Below are 17,026 nucleotides of genomic sequence, written 5' to 3' on the forward strand. Positions count from 1 at the left end.
AGAACAGTCCTTTAAAATATAACATGGAAGAGAGTAGTTGAAATTTGAATCATCGTTGTAATAATTTACCAGCTAAAAATTGCATTCAGCTGTGGTGTGGTCATGGGGGAAAATACCATTAAACTTGACTACCAAGGTAGTCCAAGATGCAGGTAGCAAAATCTAAGACACAGAAAACAATACAGATCAGCAAGGCAGGCAATGACCAGAGCCCTAAGAAGTGGTTAGCAAGTCTTTTGTCACATAGCAGCACAGGAGGAAATGTTTGAGGGTTTTTCTGAGAGAAACATGAAGTACTTGGAGTTATTTATCAGAGGCTGCCCTAAGCTTAAGTTCTCCTCTCTGACCTGAGGGTAAAATCTTGCAACAAAGGTCATTAGTGACTCAACTTAAAAGAGTCAAACCAAACTTGCACAATTTTGAGCTAGAACTTGACTGTCTTGGCTGAGTTGTCCTGAGAAACACTTCTCACAAATATCAAGTTCAAAGTTTGTATATTGAGAGTAAGGTACACAAAAGCAGAACAATCACATTACAGATACACTTTAAATAGAGGATCTGCTCTGACAGAACAACTTATTTTCTGTTGGATGTGCAGTAGTGACGTTAGTCTGTAGTTAACTTGCTGGATTTTAATGATGCTTTTGTGTCACGGTTTTGTACTGTAAATAGTCTGAATGTGATGAAGATCTTTATGGTTTTAGACAATTTCCTCCCAGGATAGCAACAGTCCATGCAGCTTATGGAAAGCTGCCACAACCAATTCTCCGTGGGACCAAAGGCAAAGTACCAACCTTTGGTAAAAATAAATGTGTTCACTATCAGCTTGCTGTGAGCCACGTGTATACAAAAGTTGTATTATCAGGTGGAAGGAGTAACTTTAAAAAGACTGCACTGCCTTCCGGTAACAAGTAAGTATGAGATGTTAATTAAGTCTCTTGCAACAACTGTTCCCAATTATGAGAGGTAATCATAGTCCTCTGATTTTGTGTAAGTAGCATGCTCAGTTTTCATCTGAACTACTTCTCTAATGTGGTGACCTAGCAGGATAACTTTGGAAAGACAGAACTATACATTGGCAGCCAGAGGAAATAAAAGGGGTGGGAAAATACTGAATTCCATTTTGTTAAGCCCACAGAAGCTTCTGAGAATGTATTCCCTGCATCAGGCTTGAGAGATCTTACTGGAATGTAAAGGTCAAGCCAAGGTTGATGATGCAGAGTATCCACCTGCACGAAGTTAATGAGAGCCTTGAGGAAGGTAATGGCTTTAGTGTTGTGACTTCATGTGAAGGAGAAGAATCAGGGGTAGGAGGTGTGAAAAGTTTTAGCATGGATGCTTTTGTCCTTGGGGCATTAATTACTAGTGTTCCACACTGGTGTCATCACCCTTTTATCAATCTGAAGGTTTTAGGGTACTTTCCACAACAACGTAATGTCTGTGTTTCAGTAAACCTGTTCTTTGTGTTTTTCATTTGGAAAAAAAAGAGACATAAGCAGAAAGTAGCAGCCAATGCTTAAATATCCACATTAAAGGGTGAAAGCACAGGAGAAAAAAAGAGCATTCCCATAGTTGTTTGGGTTCTTGATTCACTGTTCTGTTTGGTCCTGTTTATGAGTTGGGATGCATTACATTTAAAGCTGAGAATATAAGGTGACTGAAATATCTGTACGAATCTTGAAATTAAATTTAAAGGGTACTATTGAGTAATGACTCAGCTGCTGTCTAGCAGGGCAACTATGGTTCCAGTCCTGTTGGGTATGGTGCCTTTTATTTCTCAGAATGCTCCTTAGGCTTAATGCAACACAGCACCTTAATCTCTAGTCTCTTTTTCAAGGAAAATGGAGATAAGTATGGTTCAGTTGCAGTTGGACTTAATGATCGTGAAGGTCTTTTCCAACCTGAGCAATTCTATGATCAAGGCATGTAGCAGGAGAGGAATCATTTTAAATTCTGTGAAATACAGGTGAATATGGTATAATCAGAAAGTGAAATACTGGAGAGCTATACGTGGCTTTATAAATTTAGATAGTAAGTATTTTAGAGCTTTCTAAGCAGTACAAAGCAGGAGATCCTCAACTTTAAACCAGAGTGTATTATCAATTAACTTTGATAGTAGTTGGTCCTGCAGAGGGAAGAAAAGTAAACTTCAAAAGGAAGCCTTGAAATATTTATATTCACTATCTGTTTAGAAATCAAAAGCCACTGAAAATACTGACTCATTTTGATTAACTGCATTTTTGAGAAAGCATGAAGAGAATTGTGATTATTTCCTTTTACTGCCTGGGAGACCGAAGCTGCATATGCAAGTGTAATCACTTCAAAGAGATTTAGGATCTGCTTCATACTGCACAGTGTTTCAGAATGCCCTTGAAATGAGAAAGTGCATTTCCAAACTGCCTGCTCTGCTAGGATGTCAGGCCTACAACTGATCGTATATAGGATTCCAGACTGTATTTCAGCTTAAGGGCCTATTATTAGAGACAAACCTTGTGCACAAACCTTAAAAAAAGTGTGTGTTAAATGTCTCACTTTGCTCCAGTAGCATTATAAAAGAAAGGTGGTCAATGGATGGTACTAGATGGAGATTTCTTATTGTGATCACTACCTCCACCTGTGCAAGTACATGTATAAAAGATGTTAAGTATGTGTATACATATAAAGTATAGGTAAAGTATGTGGTACAGCGGAATCATTCTGGCCCCTTGTTTTATGAATGCTTACTTATAAAGCCTCTGTATGTGGCTGTGTTTCACAAAAGGGGTTGTGGCACTTTCCCAGGAAGGAAATCTTAAAAAAACATAGAAGATTTTGGAAGCTACAGAATTAAGAGAATTCTCTGAGGGGAAAAAAAAGAATCTTAACTGTTTTGTTTCCTATCAGAACATAGGAACATAGGCACACTTTATGTAAGTTTATCTTTAACTACAGTTTCTTCCTTATGCTCAATGCACCTTGATTCCTTCATGTTGAATGGATGGTGGTAAAATAATAGCTCCTGCTTGTTCACCCTTTTTCTATCGTGATGTATTTCAGCCTCTTTTCTGCCCTTCATTCCATGACTGTGTGATGCTTAATTGCTTGCTGGGGTTAAACCAGCCATCATTTCTTGTTACATTTTTGCTGTAGGAAGTTTCTGAGCTTTGCACATTGTGTTCCTTTTCTGAAACGGGAACACAAAGTGTTGCTGTAGCACTAGATACTAACCAAATGGTACTGAACCTCTCAGGAGTTTACTCAAGGTTTTATAAGATCGGAGGGTACTTGTTCTCTGTCTTCACTAACTGGATTTCTAGTTGGGACCCCAGAGCTGAGTAACTTGATCTTGTTGCATCAACGTTGACTGAATGCTTACAGGCCTGACTTCCCCTGTCTAAAGATCATTATCTTGTTACTGAGTAGATTTGGAAAGAGAGCTGGTATGTAAGCAATATGGTTAGATGTTTTCATTCTGACCTTCAAACCTGTATATCCATATATATTGCTGATGTTCTGTAATATCAGATGACAACAGATGTAGCACCTAATGGAGTATTTGCTGTGAAGAAGAACTGAGCTATAGCATGAATCCTGGGTTTTGTGTGCAGGTTCAGGACACATCTTTACTGTTTTGCATTACATAGGATGGAACTTCATACACTATCACCCTTTGCTATGCAGCAGTATTCCATGTTTGGTTTTAAAAGCAGCAGTAGAAATGCCAAATATGAGTGCTATGGTCAGTCCACAGAAGTAAATGACTTAACCATCTTGTACTTAGCAGCTGCAAAAGGGAAGCCATTCCTGAATATCAACTCCTTTAACAAAGCTGGTAAATTGAGAGTTTCTTACATACAGCTTATAATTTTTTTTAAAGGGTATCTGACTTCACGCTTGATGTAGATGTGCAAAGATATTTGACAGAAATGAGCATGAACACTATTCATAGTATGTCAGACTGACAGAAGACCTGGGAAAGTAGTGAGCACTGGAGAGTAACAAGATTTCTGCTTTCTTGTGTGCTCGTTTTTACTGAGATTTTTATAAATGTCAATACAGCGTCTGGATTCTATCCAAGTATATAACAAAAATCAATCCTTACTCCAAAGTTTGTCTTCCTTTCAGTTGAATTTGTTGTATCATTTGCTTATAGTTAGACAATTAAACACAAAGTAGAACTATGACTGAGGTAATAAATAAAGGTTACAGCAAGTTGCTGTTAACTGTTGTATGTTTTAACTGCCAGCAGTAAATTTGGGAGATTCTGTATGTCTCCTTTCCTGCAAATAGAATAGAGTGTATCTCTCTGGATATTATTTTCCAGTTTAATTTAGTAAATTGTTGATGAGCAAATTGCAGAGTTTAAGAATGTAATTATTCTGAATTAGTAGTTTATTTCTTTAGCACCTAATTGATATTCTGTGGATCATTTGATCAGTGGCTAAAAACAGTTTGTAATTGATGCCGTAATTAGCTAGTGCTGTGCTCACTCCAAATGAGACTGCGGTGTTATAAATCTGTGCTGTTTGGTTGACTCAGTTATCCAACCAGAAGGCAGAGTCAATGCAGCTTGACTTCTAATTAACTTACACTCAACAAATGACAAACGTTATAAGCAAACATAGAACCTGAGACGCTCTTTTACTGAGTATTCTCGTAATAAAGGACTACATGATGATCTGCAGGAATCAAACGTGGAAAGATTTTGAACACTTGGGTGAACTTATTAGTTCTGAGTGTGCTGATGTCAGACAACCATTGGCTCCCATCAGTTTCAGATCTGAGAGGAGGCATGGGGGCAGAGTGGACTAAACATGATTAGATGAAGAGTAGCCATGAGGGGTGGATGATCCTTTGTATAATTAATATCGGTTGGATTTTCTTACAGGGCATTGAAGTCCTTTGTGACCACAGGCTGTGTATTTTGACCTGCACACTCATAGAGCAGGCCTGTTTCATGGGATAGACATGTTTCCTTCTGTCTGAACACAGGAAAGAGAAGGAAAGTTTGTACTGCATTATTTAGCTTCTCAGAGAAAACCATTCCATTGGAATTAGATTTTTAAATCTTCTGTAGATGCTGCAATCCCTTTATCTCCAGCTGCTTTTGATTAGCAAGAAAATACATTCAGTTCTGCACTATACTTACTACCACTCTTCTGGAGGCCGCTAGATGGCATAAGGAGACTGTAGGAACAGAGAACTTTGGCTGGCAGCGAGTTAACATTGTCTGCTTACTCGTTACCTTTTACCGTATTCTGTTACCCAAATCATAGATTTGGTAATACGTATCTGAGAATAAAAAGCGAGTTTTTGACTGTGATCAAAACCACAAAGTACTGTGTATGCTCAAAAACCTTAGGAGTTTACTGTAAATGCAAAGGGTGGGTCTCCCTTCAGCTAAGCTCTGATTGATGGGTGTAGATAGGAGAGTTTTTTCTTCCTTATAGAAGGGAGCTCATTTTATCTAGTCATGTATATTGCCATACACTTATGTAGCAATGCAGGTACAGAATTTTTCATATTATTCATCTGTCAGACTGTAGTGCTTACCAGGTGTCTTTAAGAAAAGAGTTGCTATTTTCCAGCCACTTCCTTTCATTGAATTAATTCTCCATTTATTTCCCTTTCTTCCCCAAGTGCCTTCATGCTTATGTTCAGAGCTCTGCAGTGCCAGCAAATGAGCAGCTAAGCCATCGTATGCAATCACATTTCTCCTGAAGAGCAGATTCAGCTCCAGTCTACTCAAATGCTCTTACTTGCTAATGTAAACCACAACGCATGTCTTGTCCTCTGTAAAACATGTAAGTACTTTGTTTAATTTCTGTAGTTTGCTTGAAAGAAGGTTAATTATAAAGGAGTTTCTTTCTCTTCAGACATAGTTATGTTGTGAGTGAATTATATAACATTAGACTGAGAAGAGCTGTGGAGAAAATGCTCTCTCATCTTCCCCTGACTTGTATCCTGCACAACTTCACCTACTCTCTACTTCAAATGAAGGTCTTTTAGAATGGGCTGTGTATGAAAACTGAACTCTATTTCCATAAGCAGTTCGAGAATTAAGTGCAGAGATTTAAATAACTAGGGAAGAAAGTATATATCACCTTATAAGGTAGACTGTGGTGGCATAAGAAGCTTATGGGTGCACATAAGGGAAAAAATGCCTGGGGATGAAATACAAATTTGAAGGCATACCAGTAATGCTATGTTCAGACTAGCTCTACTGTTACAACAAAGAAATTGCTTACTGGGGCAAGGTAGGCTTGGATTTGCCTTCAGGTGCGGAGGAGTTACTTGGTTGTCCAAGTAGGAAGTCAGATGCCAACCTAAAATGAAGGCCCATCTGGGGTATTCCCCTTAGAAAAGGTTCAGCCAAGTGGATAAAGCAGAAAACTGGCACTCCTGCCCACATAAATCAAACAAATCGCTTAGTAGTTTTTCCCCTCCAGGAAGATACTAGGGCAGCCTCTGATAGCATTAATCTGATAATACCAAATTTGCTGCCTCCATCAGTTTTCCTGATTTCATATTCATCTTATCTGTGATTAAACCATATCTCTAATCATTAATGATGAAAGTATTCTTCCTGCAGTAGTCATGAATGCTGAAAGAATACTGGGAAAATAGGAGACTGAGAAAGAATAGATTTAACACTGCAAAAATTTAACACTGAACAGACTGTCAGCTCTGCATTCGGAGAAGGAAAGAATGTAGGTTTGAATTTAACCCATCTGGTTTGCTACTCTCAGCATTCCATTTTCTCCTGAGAATTATGTCAGAGATGTACTTAAAAGTACAAGGTTTTCCAAGGCAGGGCTTTCTGTCTGTATTCTGTGTTCCTGTAGTTCCAAAGAGGGGAAGAACTTCCAATAAAATCCTTTTTTTTTTTTTTTTAAGTGGGATTCATACATGTTTAATGAAAGGCTGTTTACCACATTATTTGTATGACGCTTAGATAAATGACTGAATTTTTTCCCATTAATGTGGTTGACTTATATTTCCTACCTGTGAAGTTTAGTGTACACAGTACACGTAAGTGTGTTGTGCTTATGTCACTGGACGCAATACAGAGCAATTGATGGAAAATGGAAAAGCTGGAGGCTTATAAGAAGTGTAAAACAATTCATTCTTACCTTGAAAGAATTGCTGAAGGGAAAAGTTGAAGCAGAGAGAGCAATGAGAACTAGATGAGGAAAGGGTTTTATGAGTTCATGGCTTAGATGGGAATGAGCAGTTACTTCTTTGCAGATCTGTGTTGTTCAAACAAAGCAGGTTACAGCAATCTTAACAGGCATCCTTTTGCATTTTTGTAAGTCACAGTCAGTATTAAATTATTTACCCTGTGGCCCCATGATGTGAGTACCACTGATTGGAATTAGGTAGTTTCCAGAAAGCCTTGAAAATGTTGGAATCACATGTGCTCAGGTGTGTTAGCTAAAGCCAGTACCAGTGTAGAAGGCTCCTAGGGCTTCAGTGAGGACCATTGGGTAGGGCAGTAGCCCAGAAATGACATCTGCAGCACTCTTGGGAAAGCTGCCCCTACAGACTTCTGCTTCCCAACTGCATCTGGAACTGGGGATTGATCCTGCCTTGGCTAGTGTGGCTATGTCTGTAGCGGTTAAAAGAAAGGAGGAGAAATGATAGTAGTGCTGAGGAATGTGGGGCTGACCACTACCTCACCCAGGCTAGCACGTGGCTCTTAGTGAGCTTTCTTATGTTTGGTATCAGGCAGCCTATCAAAGCTGTTGGTGGTGCAAGGCAGAAAGAACAAGTTTTGCCACCTGAAGAAGGTGTTTGGCTGTAGGAGGAAATAAAGCACCGATCCCACAGTCTTAAGGCTAAACTCCCATGAAAAGCTGAAGAGTTGATTATTTTTAGCAGGGCAAAGCCTAGGGGGAGGGCTTGTCAAATAGATTAAACCATTGTTAGGCTCAGACCAGAACTCTCCTGCAGCACTTTCCTTTCCATTACACCTGCATCCTGATGTGAAATAAAATATTAGGGGAGGGGGGAGGGATGTGGGGAGAAATGTGGAGGAGGGGAAAGCTGAACTCGGAGAGCTGAAGCAGTAGCAGCTACAGAAGCATTTGCTCTTTCCTGTCATTGCTCTCCCTATTAGCTTTTCTTAGGCCAACTTCTTTCTGCCGATCCCCAGGGTAGCCTCTGAGAACTGTTTATCATCCTGGGGCAAAATGTTTCAGTCTCCTCTCACCACTCATGCTTCCTGCTCTCAGTGCTGCTGATATATCTAAGTGTCCAGAAGAGCCTGAGGACAGACTAGGAGGATGTTTTTTCTGTCTGTCTCTTTTTTTTTTTTTTTTTTTAAAGCTTCCCAGGCCCAATTCTCTTACTCAGACTGGGGAGAACTGTTCTAGTTACCCCTGGTTTCATCTGGACTACGAAAAGCATTGCTGTCATGCTGCAGCAAATGTGATGCTGCACAGGTGTTGGGGATTCATCCATTCTGAGCCAGGTGCCGTCTCACCTCACCTTTGGAACACATGTTTAAACACTGTTCAAAGCAGTCTGGTCACTGTGGGATGGGTGGGTTGGGAAGGACAGGCTATTCAAGGCTGCCCTTTACCAGCTACCTTTTGTGAATTTCCAGGCTTTGCAGCATGACTTATCTCCTAGACAGAAGGAAGAGGGTAGGAGAGTACGTTTGCCCACAGAGAGAAGTTATTTGGGAGGGCAGCTGAAGCTTCAGCTGGCCAGGGCTGACAGCTTGCAGGTGTTGTGGCAACAGAAGCCGACTCCTTTTATCTGGAGCAAGAGTATGAGTGAGGTGGGCCTGCAGAGGCAGAGAAGATTGTCAGATACTGAGAGTTATGGTCTGGCCCTGCTTGAGTTTCTCTTCTGTTCTGCTGTTCAGTTTTTCAGGTCACAGCCATTAACAGAGGAAAATGTTTCAGGTCACAACCCCTCACAGAACACTCTGGTTATGTAATAGTCCTTGGACCATACCCTGGTTTTATATTGCATTATAAGTTCTCTGGTGTAAGATCTTTCAGTCTAGAAACAGGCATGTGTATACAATAGTGCTACATATTTCCTAAGAACTGAACTGAGAGGAAACTGAAGAAACATGAAAAGAAATAATCCACATACAGGCCTGCCTTTAGAAGGCAAGCTGCTAAAAAATGGAGTCCACTGGGATCCCGAACTGTGAGTGAATGGAAGGTGTGGCTGAAATCTGTATCCCTTAAGAGTCTGATTGTTCTGGGAACCATTCCTCTAAAACTAATCAAATGGTCGGTCCTCCACAAGTTTTTCCTGTTCTTACATGGTAGATTAGCTTGATTTGTACAAGCCTCTTGTCCAATTGCATGGAAATATTTCATGCCTTGTAGTAGAGTATTCCCTTACCCATTTCATCATCACAGAGTGGAGATTGGGCTCCTCTCTTAAGGAGAGCACTCTCTGAAGTGCCTAAGTGTGAAAACCCTCTCCTGAATGGGTAGATAAATAGCTGAGCTGTATGAAAATGAACTGTGTTCTTTCCTGCCTGATGCAGGCAGTCTGTTTTTGAGTTTAATCGTGTGTTTTTTATACAGTAAATTGCTGTTCGGTAATCACACAGACATTTAAAAGATCATACATAAAATTACAGGCATCTCCAAATCCATCACAGATGTCCTTGGGGTTTCTTATGCCTAGGGGAAAGCCTCGGTTTTTAAAGATGGAAAAAGCAGAAGGCATTAAAGGAAAAAGTTTGGTCGCTTACACAGAAATATGGGAATTATCAGACTGAGTCAGATTTGAACTGTGCAGACTGGCTTGGGTACAGTGAGTGTAGAAGGGGGCTCTAATTATGACTATTTGCACCCACTGGCACAGTGCATACTTTCAGTCATGTAGACGGCTCGTGTCTGAGGAGCTGAGCTGTCTCCACTTAGAGCTGGGCTCCATATAAGTAGAACTATAGCATAATTACTCTGGCTGCATACACGTTCCTCCTGGGAAGGGATCCACACTCTGACATCTGCTATCAGGCCGAGCTAGAGGAGGAGCAAAGAAAGAGGAGCTGTTGCATTACTCTGGAACAGCTGCAGGTTGGGACTGGTGCCAGAAGTGGGGGAGGAGATTTTCGGGAGCCTGGAGAGATGAAGGCAGATCCCTTCAGGTCTGGGGCTGCAAGAGACCAGCGCTGTGTGTGGGCAGGATCAGGATGCTGTGTGGGAAATATCTGCTGTTTCAGTGGAAAGGGAGTTCCCTCCTGGATCTTCTTGCAAACTGCTTTTCCTAAGTGCTGGGCTTTATCATAGATCTAGGCAAGCTCACACGGTGGGCTGCAGAGCTGCAGCCTCCACCTCTTTCCACCCATCCAGCACTGGTAGCCACTGGAATTGAAGATACTCTGCTTTCGGCCTAGAGGGTCACAGGGTTGAAAGCAGAAGCAGGGCTGTCTGAGTGCCCCCAGCAGTGCTAGGAGGCATGTTATGGGAGATTTGTGCTCAAGGTACAGGACTTGGCACAATGTAAGTACTGCTGTTCGCAGCCTGGTGTTGCCTGCTCTTTGTTGGGTATGAGGCTGAGACTGTTCCAACAGAGAGGGTGAACTTTGGGTTTAGTTACACTGTCAGACGTTTTTTTCAGCCAACTTCTTAATATGAATCACTGAACATATAGGCCACATACTGGTTTTTACCTTTTAGTATTCAGTAACAGATGAGCACTTTGCAAATCTTGCACTTCCTGTGACTTCATTTGGGAGTATCCAGTCACACCTGGGGAGAGCTGTAAAGTGCAAGTTGGGATGACAGCATCTTTTCTAAATACAACAGGATTTCCTTGGATTATGTTTGAATTCTTGGCCCTCTTGAGGAGGGGGAAAAATGTCTGGTCTCTGACAGAGCTAAGGAAGGGTTTTCTGTGTTACGTAATTTGTAAGACTACTGGAAATAGTCCAGCTAGCAACCTGCTTCAAACTGAATGATTTAAGAATGTCCATGTTGTTCTGTTGAATAAATCCAAATGGCATGAGATGCAAGTATGGTAAAATCTTCCCCACAGTCTAAACCATGTTTCTGCTATTCTTTTATTCTAAGTGGTACAAACCAGCTCCCTGTGTGTTACTCGCAGGAATGTGTCATGGGATTACTTTGTGACCAAACTACGTGTTTTTTGTTTGTTTGTTTCCAGTGTTTCACAGCTTTCTGATATATTTTTCTTCACGCTTTTTCCCCCTTTTTGTATTTATTATTTGTTCTGACTCTGAACAGAGCAGAACAAATACACCTTAACGAGCAGTGTAATGAATATGAAGCTATGCTGGCTTGGGCAAACCAATTCATTTTCATGAATCTCATTATTACTTGAATATATTCAATAATTAGTATGTGTCCTCTTTGAGGGCAAACGCTCATTCCAAAATTAAAGCCATATTTTATAAGCATGATGCGTAACTTATATCGAGTGGCAGTGGATCAGGTAAACTATGCAACGTGTGGGGCTGACCCTATTTGGTGATATGCATAAGCTCTTGAACATGCAATTAAAGGCTGATATCTGCAGATAACGCATGTAGCTTTAAAGTTAACTTTGTTAAACAGTCAACAAAGCAGCATTTGCTTGGGCTGTCAGTGAAGTGCAAGCAGGAAAGGATGTGCTGCTTTGAATTTGCCTACAATGTTACTGGAAAGAGTCCTTACGGTATTTATCCAGTTGTGCTGGTGAATCCAATCACCACAGCAACTCACCAACATTATACATTGGCCCTGACAATTGATACTCTTTCTGAAGCTCTGAGAGAGAGTTTTAGGAAAAATGTGTTTTAAAGAATATATCTCCCTTTCATCAGTGATGTTTCATGCATTGAGACATAGTTGCTAGTTCCAATCTGAAGTCTGTGATACTAGACACATGGACCTAGGAGGTGCTCAGTAAGTGTAGGTTTAGCATTGCCTGTAGTGTTACTAGAAATATATCACCACTAGCATATACACTGTCCAAGTCTAAGCAAGGCAGTCTGTTTTGATCTCATGAGGTTACTCTGCTTTTGAAGTGGGTGGACTGAAATTTTCCAGGGATGGAATATTTCAAGTGAGCTTCTGTATTTTAAACAGCCTTCAGATTTCAGCAAACATCAGAGGATTTTGGGGTAGCAGAAAGTTCCTTTCCTGTCTGAGCTCTATCTTTTCTGGCACGGGATGCTAGAGACATAATTATCTCGTTTCTCAAATGTAGTGGATGGAAGTGTTTGTTAATAGCATCACAGAAGCATATTGGTCAGAACTAGCACTGGTAGGAGATAACATTCACTTGAGAATGAAGGTGTGTTGTTCAACGAATCATTCCCATACAGCCTTTTCTATGGGTCCTATCTGTAAACTAGACCAGAAACATACGTACATTTTAAATGTTTGCATTCAGTTTCAAGGTCCTGAATGCTGCACGTATCAGCGAGAATTCAGATTTTCTTGGTGTAACTCTGGGTCTGAATGATAGCAAAAGAAATCTTCTGTCTGTTTTTGTCTCCTTTTACTCCATGTTTTTCAAGTGCAGGTTTTTATTTCCTGTCTGTTGCCAATTTACCTTTTCCACCATCTCTTCTAATGTGTCATTTTTAATGCAACACCATTTGGATCAGGTGATTCATATATGTACTTCCCCTGCTGAATAACCAACATGAGACAGGGAAGTCTACCCTCTGACTAGTGACAGCTTATTTCCTACTTTGCCCTTTTTAGCTATTTTGGGCAAATTGGTTTAACTCTGGTTATTAATGAAGAGGGGGGAGAGGGATGATGCAGATCCAGCAAGTTGAATCTTCAATCAGTTTTTGTGTGCTAACCTCTGTGAGTATCAGAATACACACCAAGAAGGCAGAACCTAATGTGTCTAGACATATTTAGAAGTTTTCCTTTGGATCTTTATATCATTATTACAATCCACGTTAACAGATTGCAGTCCTGGATCTAACTTCTTAGATTTGCATTTGTAGCCATGTTTTACCTCCAGTTTCTGTGCATTAGCAGTGCAGAGATGTTTTGCAGACAAGCAAAAGCATTCACTCATGCTATCCTGTAGACTTCTTTTGAACAAGCTGATACACAAAGAGGGCATCTGGTGTCTCATCACTGCAACTGCTGAGCAGACAGGGCTAGTGCAACCACTGTACTGCTGCTACTCAGGGATTAATGAAGGTGTACCTACCAGTACTTGGGATTCTGAAAGGATGTAAAGCAAGTCCTAAGCTCTTCAGTGCGGTGCCTTGTCACTTAGAAAATATCCGGAGACCAAGTCCAAGTGTGTGCTTGATATGTTGTGCTGGACCATGCAGACTTCTGTGTTGATGTTGCTGTAAGAGATAAGCCTCTGATTTGTTTTGTTTTTCTCTATCCCTTTGTGAACTTACTTTAAAGTCACCAGTTGTAGGAACATGCTTAGAATTTTGTTTTCTTTTAGTATTTCTTATGTAACACTAGCAATGCTTTCTGTGCACTGTAAAATGTATTTTGTCTAATTTCATTTCCTTTTCGTACACAATATTGTTCAGTAGCTATAATTTAAGAGCTCACACCACCAAATTGAGTTTTCTATTAAGCAAAGGATGAGGAAAAATTGTGACCACGAATTTGTGGGCAGGCACATCTGCAGTGTTTTATTTAAGCAGTGTTGTTGACAGTAAGAAAGAAATATGTAACCGAAGTGAAAGCATAAGCAAAGTCTATTTAGTTCCTAATTCTAGTAAAACAGTAACTCTAGGGATATGCTATTGATTAGCTCTCAGTGAATTATTTCTTAAAGCAATTATCTTCTGTACCAGTTCATTTAATATTAGTTGTTCGAATGTATCACAAGGAAAAAGTGTTCTGTGAAGCTGCTTAAAGGCATGGTCACCCACTGCAGGAAGGAGAACAGCACCAGCATGGCTTTCCACTCATAGTATGTGAGTTCTCAGAATGAACAAGCTTGGGAATTTCTTTTCCTGAATAGCTTTCCTCTTGTACAAAGAAATGTGAGGCTCAACTTCTGCACTTCAGCTGCGCAACCTCTTTACGTGTGGACCACATTGACAGATAAGGCCTTAATAATATATGGAAGACAGTTTTTGACTGCATAATTACTTGTAGTAGTGATTATTAATAATGCTAATAGCCATAAGGAGCATGATTGGGTTTCATGACCCAGTAAGTTTGCAATATTGGAAGTTGGAAAAAGAAGAAAAAAAGAAAAAAAACATCCCTGTAGTTACAAACTAAGTGCAGCTGTTACAACATCAGCAAGAAGAAACAAATATTGAATGGGTTTAGTTTTCATGGCCTCTTGTTTTCTGTGGTGACATTTGAGGGATTTATTATGGAAGGCTGCAGCAACACATGGAAAAGATGCCAAGCCTAAGATGGACTAAATGGCTAAATGGTGTGTTCTGGCTGGCACACCTGAGGGTTTGTGCAGCAACAGCTCTGAGAGCTGTGGGAGATTCGGGGAGATGTCTGTGACTCAGAAGGATTCTCTACTTCCTCTTTCAGGTTCAGTGGAAGTGCCCGTGGTGCAGAGGCGAAGTAGAGATTTGTGTTTGAGAGTTGTGAGCATTTTGCTTCTTTGAGAAGCAGTATGTTGTTTATGTCTGGTTGATAGGAAAATTAATTCTGGCATGCCTTCCTGGAAAAGTTGCTGGGCCCTCACCTCCTGTGGCTTGGTTTAATTGAGAACTTTGCCAGGCTTATTACGTGGGATATTGTTTGGAAGCTCTCTGAGTGAACAAAGAGAGATGATCACAAATTATCATTTACACTCGGACAGAATGAAACATAAAAATCACTCTTAAAATAATTTCCTTTTCAATGACCTTCCTTAAGTAGCCTGAGGTGGACTTGTCATAGACAAGAAGTCATCCTGGCTTCCACAGATTTATCTGTCTTTCCAGATGTTTGAATAAAGCAAGGTTGAATGACGTGAAAAATGCTCATCTGAAGATTATTTTTTTTAAAGTACATCACTGGTCCTGAAGACGTATCCATTTCATATCTGCTTACCAGGAAAGTTAACCAATATTTGCTGAGACTGGTTAACATAACACCTCTTGATGTCCCCACTTAAATATTTCAGGCAAAAAAATACCAGTTGCACACACACGCAAGCATTTTCTTTGGAAGTGCTTATGTATTCATCAAATCAAGTGTGAAAATGAAGAGCAAAAAGTAAAACTTGCCTAAGAAATGATGCTAAGATGATAAATTTTGAATTTCAAGTGTCTGCTCTGACTCCATAAAATATATATTTTTAATAGCAGATGCTTAATACTTCACAATCTACTTATAATCAAAGAGAAAATAAAGTTCATCAACCCTGGACTGAAATCAGGCTCAGGAGATGTAGTTACTTAAAACCCTGGTAAAAGGTAAATATGCAGTTGGTGAGTTGCATGCAGTCTGATAGCTGATTACAATGGCAGATGGGAGCCAGTAAGTATACTGTCGCATTCCAGCAGCAACAGGTCCACTGTGATGGGGAGGAACAGCTGAATGCTGTATACATATATATATATATGGCTATATATATATAGCAAATGCACCATCAAATTACCAGTAAGAAGTGGATAAAGGACAAGTTTTGAGGAGTACTTGGGAACATTTATCACTTGCAAATAATGCTCTCTGTGGATTGCTGAGGTTGTTGGTGGGATGGCTACTTGCGCTATAGCACATTAGGTGTGAATTAGGGAGGTAACAGGATAGGTAAAAAGAAATCATAAGATAAATTTTAGACTTTCCTTAAGGCTTCCAGGCAAAATCTCACTCAGAATGCTGCTCATGAATTGAAAAGACTGGGGAGCTGTACTTCAAACTTCTCAATGAAAAAGAAAAACTGTATTGCACTGTAGCAGACCTTGGTTTTATTTGAAGCAATGGTCTAGGAAGTCTATTGTTCTAGCTCATTACTTCCCCTATGGCAGATATAGCTCTGAACTTGACAGACAGTAAGAAAGCAAGTTCCTCAGGTGACACTGTGAATGATTTTTATTATTCTCATAAAAATCAAGGCATAAAGGCTCCTAGTGACTCTCCTACCATTAGCAGTCTCCTATTCTTCATCTTCTCAAAGATACAGTGAAATGGTAGTCATCAATCTGCATTCTTATTGTTAGTGTTTACTTAAAAATTGTGAATATAGGACTAGAAGTTAGATATTCTTTTTTTTTTTTTTTTTCAGATAGACAGAAAGATTAACTCTTCAAACTAAACTTAAATAACTGTTATCCTCCTATATTCCATGGTATGCATCTTTCAAGACTGAAGAAGTCTGAGTTAAGCCAAAGGACTTGTTTGTTTTTACAGTAAAAAACTGTGGAAAGATCTGCTGAAGATCTTGTATCTTAATTAGATACAGAGAAGCTACAAATCACAGACCCTAGTGATAAACTTTGTCATTACTCAGCTTCTGCTTTCAAACCTGAGAGGTGGGAGAATGTAGAGCTATTTTCTGTGTTTAAAAACTGAGTCTACAGATTTTATGTTCTCTTTTCCTGCTTTCCATTTATCCGTTTTATTCATGCTCGAGAAAGAAACAGATAAAGGATCACTTATCTAGAATCAGCATAAAATCTGGAAGAGCAGTTGAAAGAGTCAAATTCTTGTGAGTACAAGGCTTATATGTTGCCTATCAATGTCTACAACTGAACCAACAAAATCTAAATTTCAATCACATTAATTGGACATAGAAATTTACTAGATAAGTTCCTAAAAATAAATGCAGAAATATTCACTGGGAGAAAGAAAACAGGAAAAGTTTGAGTTTGTTGCTTATCTTGCATGTGTGATCTGCAAGCTTTGCTGTCAGAACTCATGTTCTGAATCGTCCATGTGCTGCCTCTTTCCAAGTCAAACAAGTAATGTATATGGGTGGGAAGTATTGCAAAAGTCAGAGGATGTGGGTAGAATGTAGGATAATGAGAAATTAGGATGATTATAGTCATAAAGATGTAAGAGCAGTCTGATGTTGATGTGGTAGCTTCAGTTATGTTAGTAGATATGAGAATATGTGGAAGACATGGGAGCAACATAGTAGTAGAGTTCATGGACGAACAGTTCTTTGTCAGCAG

This window comes from Gallus gallus, chromosome 3 (assembly GCF_016699485.2).
Source record: "Gallus gallus isolate bGalGal1 chromosome 3, bGalGal1.mat.broiler.GRCg7b, whole genome shotgun sequence".
Taxonomy (NCBI): Eukaryota; Metazoa; Chordata; class Aves; order Galliformes; family Phasianidae; genus Gallus; species Gallus gallus.